Below are 12,931 nucleotides of genomic sequence, written 5' to 3'. Positions count from 1 at the left end.
ATCTAGTTTATAAATGTTTTTTATTTTTCCGAGATACCAAGCCAGCTGTCTTCTGAAAATCATATGGCTTGTGTGGTAATCAAAAGCTGAGGGTTTTGTTCAGGGATGGCTTTGGTCATCCCCAGCAGAGATGGCAGAAAGTCTACCCACCACTGCAGGGACCTTACAGGCATAGCAGTCCTGACCCTTGGTAGTTTTCAGCCCAGCCTAAGAAGGAAAACTGGCACCAACTTTAAATTATTCAGTAAGCACACTGCAGGCTGCTAACCACAGCTAGTCAGCAGCTGCTGCATGCGCACCGCACCCACCCTTGCAGCGTTAGGTGGATTCTTCCAAGGAAAGGATGGAGCCAGGCAGACTGGGCAGCTGAGGACAGGAACTGTTGCATCTAGTCCCTTCTATTATCTCTACCTGAAATGGCCAAAGTTTACTAGACTGCTGAAAAAAATTACACCTCCTTGGTTACTTCAGCAACATATCTGAAGCTTTAAGCTCCAGCACAGTCACATTCTCATGGCTAGGAGATAGCCTAGGAGATAGCAGTCGAATTTCCAACATGGCTGCTGGGACTCATTGTACTGAGATTGGACAGCTGGAAGGAAATGTCAAACGTAGTCATGTTACCCTGACTGGTTAAGGTGGGAATGGTGAGTGAGAATGAGATGAGTGAAGGTTGAACAGCTTTTCTGCCATTCCGCCTTGAACTTTTACCAAGGACTATGAGGGGCTTCAAATCAATATAGTCTGAAGGTCTGGATGAGCACTCTCCTCTTCAAGGTCCAGCACAGGATTTTTGCTTGTGCCTTGTCAGCACAGCTGGAGTCACAGAGGGAAAGCCTGTTCTTTCTTCAGAAAGATTATTGTTCCCAAATTCCTACCAGGGGTTCTGTTCTTCACAGCATGGGCACTTGAATAGCTGATTCAAAATTTAGCAAGACTGTTGTGGTCAAAAGCAAAGCAAGCAGGGAAAGGGAATAGGGAAGAGCCAAGAACTTCTTGAGATGCCAGAAAAGCAGAGCAGGTATCACCCCAGCCATTGAAGTCCAGGTTTTCACTAGTGAATGTTTACAGCTTCAGTCCTGATGCTCACTCACTGCTGCCCCCCAGATTGTTCTACACAGTTGCTCTGGCAGTACTCGCTGTGCTACCAACTGAGGCTTGTACAAAACTGAAAGGTTACACTATGCCCTAGAAAGGACATTAAGAATTCGTTAATTCATTGGAGTCAAATGTTTTGATTTTCAGAAAGCAAGTGCAAAATATGGCTCCTTCTTAAGCAGACATTGAAACATCTTTTTTTACTGCATTTGCAGCTATCCTGTGGGCAGCAAAGATGAAAGTTTAAAAGAAAAGAATGGAAAGTGAAACATAATTTTGTTGATACAAGAACTAGAATGAAAATTTTTATGAAAATATTTTCAACTTACTTTTAAGCTTACTTTTAAAGCCTAAAAATTATAATCCCTTGATGGTTGGGAAAGTGAAATATTTGTTGTAACCACTTATATGAACAGTATTTCATGGCTATCAATAGTAACTTCAATTTGTGTTAAGCAAGACCTTCATATTCATGCAGCATGGCTCTTTTCTGTCAGTTGTTTTTCATTGGTTGGCTTTTTAGTTTAATAAAACTCTCAGTCAGCCTCATATACATGGTAAACATGATGCTCTCTCAGCTTGGGGTCTGGTTTTGAGTCACAAGCTCAGTTCTTGGCTCACTGGGATGACAGGTTTATATACAGGAAGCTAATGAGGCAGAGAAAGGTTTCCCTGTTGTTCCCCCTCTGGAGGGTGTTAAGCCTTCCTTATTAAGAATGACAGAGGTCTGGGTCATGAAGATGTTTCCGAGAAACTGAGCAGAGTGGGTTGAAGAGGACTGAATTTAGTAGGCACCCAATTTCATTTACTATCAGGTTTTCAGATGGCTTCCTTTAGGATGAATATTTCCTTCCTCAGCCTAATTAGATACTAACATCATGTCCAATTCCATCTTTCTTCTTCTTCCATATTTCATTCTTTCTCTCATCATAATCATTGACCCTGGTGTCTTAAGAAGATAGGTGGTGTACAGGCATTTTGTGTCTGCCAGGAAGTTTGCATCTCATGCCCAGTTACTTTGGAGCCTGTGACCAATTTCATCCAAACTTGATGTTTAAAAAGATATTCCGTTTTTGCAAGACTCATGAGAACAGTCAGCTGTGTCTTTCCACACAGAGAAAGATCCTGCAGATGTCAGAGAATCTACCTGAAGGTGACTGAAGAGAGAAAGTGAGCCTGAAAAAGAAAGATGACTACATTAGCTTCCTGATATTGTATCACAGATTGAGGAAATGCAGCTGAAACAATCATAAAAAAAGCCCATTTTCCAGTTCTCACAATTGTGCCTACATTTGTAGGGAGGTATAAAGACTTCTAGATGCCTCCAGGATTTTTTCTATTTTGTATTTTGGCTAGGCACATGTGCAGCTGTGAAAATCTTGATCTTACTACTACTTACTACTTGAGTAGTTTTACATGTGGTTCGTGTCCAGATCCTGTCAGGTTTGCAAATATTGGAGGTCTTCACAGATTTTTCCCTACTAATTTTGCTTGAGAGACCAAATATAGCAGCAACTAGAAGCATGCTTTGTCGCTCAGAAAAACATAGCTGTAGTTCCTACCCTTACTGCCCCTTCCTCAGAGGGATGGCTGAAAGCACTCGGTCAGCAGACAGCACTTTGATTTCACATCTTCCTTTATCTGCTTTCCAGCAACTTCCCTTACACGTTATTAATTTGCTCCTCTTACAATGGCATCCTTAATTGAATGACCTAACACTGTTTTTTCCTGCCTCACTCAGTATACAAGGGCAGACATGGTCACAGAAAGAAAAGAAATTCATTATACCATTCCCCAGGGTTTGGTGCAGCCACACTCGCTGACCACTGTTTGGGTTGGGTTCTTCCCACAGAATTGCCAGTTTCCTTTTGGGCTTTTCTGGAGTGCTCCACACCACAGCGCCTGTCTCACAGTTATTAATGTGTTTCCATAGCATTCTTGGGAGGTGAAGAAATATTAACCATATTTTGCAGATGAGGTATTCAGCCAGGAAGGGATTAGGGCTAAATGTCTTATTTTGGATTCCTGACACTCCAGCGTGCTTAATCTCCTATACCTCTTCCCACGTTCAAAGACCAAATCTGATGGATGTCACTAAAATCCATACATGGAATTTGGTGCAGGGGCAGAATCCAGTTTCCTCTATAATGTATAAAGGAGGGCATTGGACAGAGCCTGGACATCAGGTCCCTCATTGCTCACTCTCATTCATCCCTCAAAATAGCCAGTTCCTGTTCAAAGGGAGCCTCTTGACACATGTGACAAAGAAGCCAAATAGAGGCTAAGGAGGCAGAACAATTTTAGATATCTTCTGGCTACTCTCTTTGCACAGTAAATGGTCTTAGGCCACTTAGCTTTTGTTTCTGATGAGCAGTCACGTGAAGCCAAGGAGACATTCATGCAATGAAAATAAAGTATTTTGAGCTGTGCAATCTGTTTTAATGGGTTAATAAGGAACTATAGTTTCACATTAATGACATCATAAAAATAACTAAAAATAATTTTAAGTTTCTTTGGAAAATAAACTTCTCTGAACGACTTTCTTGTTTTGCAATTCCAAGTGACTTCTGATTGCTAAAATGAAAACGTGGGATTTGCTGCTTTTCAAGAGCTGACAATGGAAGACTTTTTCAGTGAGAACACCTCTGATACTACCAAAGCAAATAAGCTTTGAACTTGCACCGCAAGCCAAGATATCACGTCAGCCATGTCAGGCAGCACAATACATACGCCAGGATAAAACTGACATGATTCGGTAAGTAGAAATGGGGTTTAGTACTGCAGAGATTGCTAACAGCAGAAGCTAGTGTTCCCTCACCTGCACCAGCACAGTCAAGAGCCAGCTGTGGAGGAAGCACAGGGTATAACAAGAATCAAAGCAGAGGACAAGAAGACACTGGGTGGAAGATACTAAACAATAAGACTAGAAATTTGCTTATTTTTAGTACAGCTCACCTATTGTCTTGATCTGACATACATTTTTTAAAATCTTTTATGTAGGATTAATCTTATTACTTTTGCACAGGAGTCCCATACAATTTGGTTTATTGGTGGATATTTCAAGCACCAGGTAAGACACTGGATGCGAAAAGAGATAGCTTATAGAGAAATAACACCTCAGTGTATCAGTATGATTTCCACTGGCAGGAGCATGTGGATGGGCCACTTTGAAAGAAATCTCACAGAAAACCACCATCTGAGCACAGCTGCACCTCTGTTCCCCCAAAATGTGGGGAACATTTCGAAGTGCGAACAATCCCCAAGGACCAACCAGCTATAAGAGGTATGGAGGACATCATGGGAGGTAGGACAAGGCTCTGAAGCTGCAGCCCACCGTGGCAGTCTCACACACAGCAGTGAGATTTGATGGGGAGGTCCCTGCACAATGAGGGAAACTGAGTTGAGCGGTGGCAGGCAATTCCTGTGCCGCAAGGGCCTGGGGACTGAATGCCCTTGGTTGCAAACAAATCTTTTAAAGGGATAACCATTGACTCCCTCATTCCCTGGTGCATCCTCATTTTCTGAGTGTATCGCAGCCTTTGGGGAATGCCTGCTGAAATCGGTGCCACACATTTTGCAAGGAGCAAGTTAAGGAACTTCCACCTACACGAGGAACTGCACTGCTACCAAGGCTGCTCACACATTCTGACCGCAGGCGCTTGCTTATTTGCTCTGCTGCCAGAAATATCGATTGGATACTACAATTGCTATAGATACAAAGGGAGATTTTTTGTTGTTGTTGTTGTAAAAAATGTGAATACATTATGCTATGTCATGTAACGCTATAAAGAAAAATAAAAGGTACAGGAGGGAAAACAGCAGAACAGAATGACAGCAACATTAGCGCTGCAGATTTTCTAGTCTATAATGGCACATTTTGGCAGATGGACAAAAAACATGACATATCTATGGGTGTCTCAGTCTGGAGATGATTCACCTCTTCTCTGCTGTGCCTTGATGGGATTGTCTGCGATGACTAACACAGCTCAGTCAGCCTGGCTGGTATCCCTATTTGCAACATCTTAATTGAGAAATAAGCATACCTGGAACTGCACAGCATGTTCAAGGAAGAGTCTGGAGAATGGGTTTCACTCTCCTCCCAACTCCTTATCCAGTCAATGAGCTGCAAGATGCGAGTGGGCTCTTCGAGATCCTTGCTCTGCTTATCTCTCTTCTCTGCCTCTCAAGCAGAAATCTTCTCCTCCCATGAGTGCACAGGGAGCCCGTGACTGCTGGCGGAGAGAACTCACACACGCGTGATGTAGATGAGGTACCCACAGAGCAGAGAAAGGTGAATGTTTTTGTGGGAATGGGCTTTTGGAGGCTGAGCTCCTGCTCTCCCTGCCTGCTGGCACGTGTCTTCTCCCCAGGGTGGGCAATGCCTCTCCGATCAGCCTTTAGCGTGTTTTGCACTGACAGGTGCCTCATGCGGAGACAGAGGCTGTGAAAAGCCAAGTTTCTTCACATTTGTCAGGCTGTTCTTGGCCAGTTATGAGCCAGCCTCTCGCGGTTTTTGTTGTGTTTCTCTGATACACACAACTGTGGCTGCTTATGTCAAATTTAGTAGAACTACCCAAGGTGCTTAAGAGCTCTGATTTTCACATGTCTGTTTTCAGCTCAAGGTTGTAGTTTTGAGCCAGAGATCTAGCTTTTCTTTCCTCGGAAATGGCAGAGAAACAGTTATTCCCACAGCATCTTGGTATCTGTGATAGTCATCAAATTGGAAGGCTTCCCAGCTGGATGCTCACTCGCATGCAGAAGATGCAAGCCTTAACTGTGGTCCTGTGTGCTCTTGCATTCCCCGTGGTCATAGCAGCCAGTAGCACTGTCTTACTGTCTACACACTTAGCAATATGCCCTGGCCAAAGGTTCTCAGTCTGCTACCCAGCTGGAAAAGAAGTCAGGTTTGGGATGGACTGGTCCCAGGAGGACCCAATAGTTTATTCTGTCTTTTCTTCAGACTTCCCGTATGGTGGATATTTTGTGTTTATGGAAGCCTTGCAGGGACATGTCGTTACAGAAGCAAATCGCTCCTTTGGCATAGAATGAAATACAGTGATGTGGGTAAAAGACAGTATACATCATATTCCTACCTTCTTTTCCTTGCAGTGTTCTTTAATCTTCCTTCTCCTTAAAGCAGAACCTCCTGAGTCTGGGAGTTCTTGGTTTCTCCGTTGAAACGTGGAGCCCTTCCTTCTCTCTCACATAAACCCAGCTGCCTTCTTCCTTAGCTGTCACACAGTTCCCCCCCACAAACCCATTATTTTTCCTCTGAACCTGTGAATGTTTCCATTCACTTTTCAGAGAAATGCAAACAATCATGAGGACATCTGGCTATATTTGTACTATGTGCATGGATAAACTTAGAGAAAACAGTGTAATAAGTTACCCACTGAATGGAAAATAAGTCTAAACACTCGCCAGCTTACATCTACCGTAACTATCAATCAATGTGCTTCAGTGGATCTGCTCCAACGTACCCCCACTGCAGATGCGAGCCAAAATCTGAGCAGCAACAAACAGCCCATTATCAATCCATTAGTCCGCACTGACTGAACCATACACACAAAATCTTGTTTTACACGCATAGTCCTGCCATTCCCCAGTAGAGATAATGAGATTACATGTGCCGTATCACTCAGCCCAGAAACTTGTCGCATTTTAATGAGTTCCCTGTCTCTGCCCATAGACACAAATAAAATACCTGCTTTTCTTGTTTCCTATAGAAGTGGTAGTCAGAAGCCAGAAGCTCACTCATGAAAACACTGGCACCCACTGCAGCATCCAGCTAACATGTGCGATGATTCGTTGCTAATTTTCTTGGTCGCTTTGCATCACATGGGAGACAGAATAGCACAGGAGGCGGCTCCCACTGCGGCATTACATGTTGCTGGGAAAGTGGAGCACGCCCCCCCACCTCTGCAAGACAGCTATTTTCGGAATAAAAAAGAGCTTTCCTTCCTCCCTTCCTCCCTACCTCCCTTCCTCCCTTCCTCCCTTCCTCCCTTCCTCCCTTCCTCCCTTCCTCCCTTCCTCCCTTCCTCCCTTCCTTCCTTCCTTCCTTCCTTCCTTCCTTCCTTCCTTCCTTCCTTCCTTCCTTCCTTCCTTCCTTCCTTCCTTCCTTCCTTCCTTCCTTCCTTCCTTCCTTCCTTCCTTCCTTCCTTCTTTCCTTCCTTCTCCTTTCAAAACCTGTGGGTATTCTGTACATAGATAAATAGATGTTCATTCTTTCTCTTAAAGCAGAGTGTTTCCCAGAAAAAGACTGATATTTATGGAGTTTTAATGGAATATAAAAAGAACAATCAGATAAGAATTGTTTTTTCAATTATTTGATTAATACTGGTGTTATGATACCTTTGCCCTGTACAGTTAGTTTGTCTTTGAGCTACATTTTTTGTGTGGATATTTACAACTGACCAATGACCACATTACTCTATTTCTTTCTATGCTTATTTAGAAGTGTGTCTGCACAGTCATAATGAGCCTTCTATCCAATTTTTCATGTTACCAAAGACAGTCTCAAAAATCTGATTTCTTCAAGACAAAGGGCTCAGCCTGGCCGGTGTTGTGGCTGCAGTTACCGCCTCCACCTGACCCACGGTACCAATGTTCATGCTCCTAGCCCACAGCAAATGTGAAACATCTAGTGCAGTATGACTGCCTTAGCTGGTGGACAGCCACGGCTGAACCTTGCTGACATCACCATGCACTTGTAGTGATGTTTCCCCACTTGGAAAAAAAAATCAGAAAACACATTTTGGAAGGGACTTTCCCACACCAGCCTTCTCTCCTACCAAAAGGCGGATCCGCTGGTGGTTTACCCAGGGAAGTCCATGCTGAACCCATTCCTTGGGGCCATGTTGATGGGACAGTGCCACGTGGGTAGAATTTTCCTGCGTGTCACACAGTGCTTCTGCAACGCTACAGCCCACAGTGTTTCATTTCAGGGTGTCCAAGTGGAGTGTAAGTGGTGCATGTGCCTTGTGCTGGTTCTCCGATTTGGAATAATTCTTGTCTTTTGTGAAAAGGGAAAAAGATTCCTTTATAAAAGTCACTGGGCTAAAATTCTGCTCTGAGATGTTGCTGTGCAAACAGTACCCTTTGTGTTAGTGGGGGAAGCCCTGCTAGAAAGCAAAAAAAAGAATTTAGCTGCTCATTTTTACTTTTTAATGTTGGATAGGTCTGCATTTTTCTGAAGAGCTGGAAAGGTAAAAATATGCACAAAGGAATGGCCAATTTATGCCCTAGATTTTAAAGCAGAATAGTTCGTTGATCTCATCTGGTAGTTTTGTTTAGAATTCCGCGGTACAATATGTCTTAGAGCCTGAAAAGATGAGTGAGGATCTGTATAGCTTGCGTGAGATGAGGAGGAAAACGAAAAAAATTCCCATTACTGTATAGAGTGGTTGTCTTTTCAATTATGGATGAAAAGATGAGTATGACCCTGAGGGGCTGGATTCAGACAGAATGCAAGGGGCAAAGAGCTCTAAAAACAAGCAAAATCTTTACTAAGAGATGATTAAAAGGGAACATAAATGTCTGGAAGTGTTTTGAAGAAAGGAGCATGATTGGGGGGGGGGAATTATTATGGTGGAATATGGAGTAATGGTATTAAATTAACAAAAGGAAAAGGTCAGTTGAATACCAATAAAATCCTTTCTGTTTTCCTGTGGCATCATCTCCCAAGGGAAGATGCAAGAGCTCCATCATTTGAGTCCTGGCAAATGACTTGGGACAAACCAGAAGAAAGTGTGGTTTAAGGCACATTACTGCGATGTTCAGGGACAGAATTACTGACCTAGTGGCTCATTTCTCCCAACCCCCTTACTTGGGAAGCTACAGCATTAATGAAAATAAGAAAAACCACAACAGTGGTGGCAGATAGCTCCTGTTTATACACCAGTGGCAATGTTACAGCAGCAGAAAGAAGCACAAAGACGCATTCAAACAGATGAAAAGGACTGATGACAGCTGCTAGCACGTGGGGGAGGACAATACACAGAATAACTAAATTGCGTGAGAAGTGGGAATGGCATGGGTGAATGGCCTTGCCAAAGGCAGCTATAACTCTTGGACAGGCACTACCAGAGCTACACAGAGGCATTTATGCCCTTGCAAGATTTCTTCTGCAAGGGACTTCTTTCCGTCACTCTGTATTTCTGTCAGAAGGAAATGCAGTCCTAGTAATCAATAAAGCAAGCAGTTCTTGCAGAGTACGCTCGGAGTTTTCCCTGAGATTACTCCACTTGGAGGTCTCATTCCCTTCAACACGCTGGAAATCTGAACTCCTCATTTTTAGTCTAGCACCGGGCAGGGTAGGAGGTGCTGCTCGCACCTTCCCTAGCCACTTGTTCCACATCTCCCATCGGCTGGCGGGAGTAGCTGAAACACGGAAGTAACTGGTGCTATGGGGGAATCCAGCTTCTTCGAAAACTGGTGGGAAAATTGGTGGAAAATTGAAGGGGAGAAAGGGATCTGGAAAAATTGATCAGTGCAGGAAAAGGCCTGGAACTTTGTCCTGAAAGTAAAAGGATGGAGCTCAACTAGGGCAAGAATGAGAAGAGTTTATAACAGCTTCCTTTGAAATGCTGCAGATAGGTGCACGTGTGCTTGATAATACTGATAAAGTCTCTTTTGCATTTATATCTTGATTACCCTTTAAGGGTCTCAAGCATATTTTTAAGCATTCGTTGCCTAAGCCACACAGCACCCTGGTGCAATAATGGGGTCTCACTTTTTCCAGGTGCTGGGAATGCCCAAGACCAAAGGGGCTGCATCGTTTGAGCGAGGCCAAGCAGAGCACCAGTGTCAGATCTGGAATTACAAGTGCTGCTCCTGAGCTCCCAGCAAAAGCTCAATGCCCATATCTGGTCTTTAATGAGTGAGTTCTATGATTCTGTATGCACATAAACTCCTTAGCCAGCAGGACATAACCACCTGCTTAAAGTTAAGCATGGACTCTAAAAAGTTTCTTGAACAGAGTATCTAACTACTAAATGGCCTAAGACATCCCACCAAGTCAGCTCAATAATTATTTTAGATGAAAGAATAAATTCTTTTGAAGTGGAGTCTCTCAGCACTAAATTAGAAAGACCTGCGAGATGGTCAGGGTTTGAAAGGAAGCGCTCGTAGGAATCTGACCATTTTATTTTGCTGATAAATCAGCTGAACCCTTTGTTGCTGCACAGAATCACTTGTCTGCAAGAACAGGGATAAGAAAAGGCACTAAGGCAAAATGCAGCTGAAAACAGAGCTTCTCTGCTTTCCTGGGAAGAACCTTAAATGTAAACATAAATTTTGTCATAGAAGTGTGATCAATATCTTCAGAATAAATCCACTCACAAAAGCAAGAAGTAATGCAGTGTTTTAAAAGTAAAATAAAATAATCATAAGGCAAATTACCTCTCATCAGGACAGAAAACTAATTTAATTTCTGTAATATAAGACAACAATGATTATTAAATCTCATGAAAATAAATTCAACCACCTTAAGAGCAGACTATAGATGCTAAGTATATTGTGTCAGAAATTAACATATGAACTTCAGATCTGTGCACCAATTTGAAATCTGATTTAACAAACTGCTGTTATTAAAGTCAATTGAAGAACATTCCATTACAAAAACAAATGAAATCTTAACTCTACACGAAATAATTTTTTCAAAGCCTAAGCAGAATGCATTAACTTAACATATAATGATCTAAATTATGTATTAAACTCAATTATTTTTATTACTACTTTTCAATTAAGGCAGCATGATTAACTCCATTCTTATTAGAGTCTCAGTTCTGATCCTACCTGCATCTCAACTTTGGCACCTTCCTGGGGAGAAATTGTTCACAGAGCTATTGTAATCAAGTCTGTCCCCTGGAGTTCTAACAAGAAAGGTCTGTTGCAAAGAACGAAACAGCACTGTGGTTTAACAGGCATGTTAGAGAAGTGATGCTTTCCCTCAGTGTTGGCAGGATTTTGAATGGAAGCATGTGACTACTAAGGTTCAAGAACTCATCTGTTCAGTTCTTACCCAGATTAATCCTATGGCTATATTTTTGAAATTATCACTTGGTTATTACACTTTTTCTTCCTTAGTATTCACCAAAGATCTGACCCAGTTTGAAATGCAGAAGCTACTTCTGAGGTGACATGGACTCTGAATCCAGCTCACTCGCTCCGATAAAGGAGATCTCGTTGACATAAGCATCTGCAGTCATTGGACTAAATCACTGAGTTAAAGCAGTTTTTTCAAAAATATTGTTTTCTTGTAACACCATCTTTGTGCATATAAAAATCAAAACTAGTAGCTCTGATTTTGGTATCATTTATTTGTGTGGGATTTTCATCTTGAATTGTTCATCTTTCTTCATATATTCCTTTTTCTAATGTAATTTCTCACAGCCAGAAGTTATGTCTTCAGCATTTATAAATTTTCTAATGCTAGTAAGATGTGAAAGTTCCTTGGCAATGTGTTTTTAGTCCTAGTGAGTCATGAAAGGAGACTTCACTAGCACAGCGCATCTCAGGGGGTTTTGCTATAACTGAAAACCAGGCTTAGAAAATTTTTGCAAGATGTAGTCTGCTCATTCTGAAAAACAAATACAAAAATCAGAAATGTTAGTCAGATCTCTTCTCATTTTCACAGGGGAACGTTCCCTGGATTCCTAGAAGAGGCTCTGAACTTTTGCTTGAATGAGGACTACTGGATTTGATGCACTATCTCCTTCACACATAGAGCTGCTGGTTGTAAATCAAAAACACTTGCACTGATACAAAATGCAAGCCTTCATGGACCGAGTGTTGTGGTCATACTCCATGTTTGTCTTCTTGGAACAAGCCCTATGATATTGTGTCTGTGCCTCAGCAAAAGACTTTTGTTTATTCATTTGATGAATTTCTTTGAGTTTAAAGAAGCAAATTAATTTTACTTATTCCTCTATGTGATCATTAAGAAAGCTTTTAATGAACACAGTAAAACCCAACTAATTATCACAATGGCATTTAACTCTAAATAAAATTGACAGGAAGCAAGAATATGATACATATAATTTTGCACAGTTTATTAAACACATCTATCACTTTTTTCTTTTAAAGTAACTTGATCATATTATTCTATGATAATTTAGCTAATATTTTTTCTGTGCATTTAATATTTAAGTGGCTTTTAGTGATATTAAAGTCATAATGCATTTTATGGAAATTACCTTGCATTCTAATTACTTTTCTTGGTGAGGAATGGTAAATAGAATTATCTTGCTATGCTTATTGTAGATGAAAGTAAAGAAATATTTAATGCTGAGAGACTGCTAACAGAAAAAATTCCATATTCACACGTTTTTTCAAAGGAGTCCATTTTGCCCGCAGTTCAGGGATGTGCAATTCCCAGAACCACTAGCAGGAACCAGGCATGTATATGAACAACAGAAATGTTCTGAATGGCAAGTTGAATGCTTTTAACATCAGTAGTTCTCTTCTTTCTATGGCCTGCCTTTTCAAAGCTAGGCTGAGGAGAGCAGGGAGTAAGACAATGTGCTACCTCAAGAAAGCAAGAAACGCAAACAACCATGTCCTTGAGTCCAAGCTGTCCCATGCTTTTAATAAAATAAGCTACTGTTAGAAAGCTATAAATTGTACCTACAAAAGTGATGAGGTCAAGGCCTGTGTGTAAGTTAGCCCCTTGCCTTATCCTTTTTTTCCATCTCTTCCTGTGAGGTATACTTACCGACTGGAAAAATAGAGGAATTTGTTGCTGAGAAATCGAGTTTTCATGCCCACTCTGCTCTCAGTTACTCTACTGAAGTCCAGGTGAGGTCACGGATAAGACTTGATTAATGTATCT

At 41.7% G+C, this 12,931-nt stretch overlaps 1 long non-coding RNA gene across 2 annotated transcripts in view; it reads right to left on the bottom strand.

Annotated features, from left to right (window-relative positions):
• The window catches only part of LOC142362084 (uncharacterized), a 49,432-nt gene extending 42,417 nt beyond the window's left edge, over positions 1 to 7,015 (bottom strand). For both annotated transcript variants that reach the window (XR_012764640.1, XR_012764641.1), the window contains exon 1: positions 6,803 to 7,015. This is a non-coding gene — a long non-coding RNA (uncharacterized LOC142362084). The remainder of the gene's footprint in view (positions 1 to 6,802) is intronic.
• Positions 7,016 to 12,931: the final 5,916 nt, after the last annotated feature.

The sequence above is a fragment of the Opisthocomus hoazin genome, chromosome 7 (assembly GCF_030867145.1).
Source record: "Opisthocomus hoazin isolate bOpiHoa1 chromosome 7, bOpiHoa1.hap1, whole genome shotgun sequence".
In the NCBI taxonomy this organism is placed as follows: Eukaryota; Metazoa; Chordata; class Aves; order Opisthocomiformes; family Opisthocomidae; genus Opisthocomus; species Opisthocomus hoazin.
The sequence above is the reverse complement of the archived record's forward strand: the minus strand, read 5'-3'. Positions and strand labels throughout refer to the sequence as shown.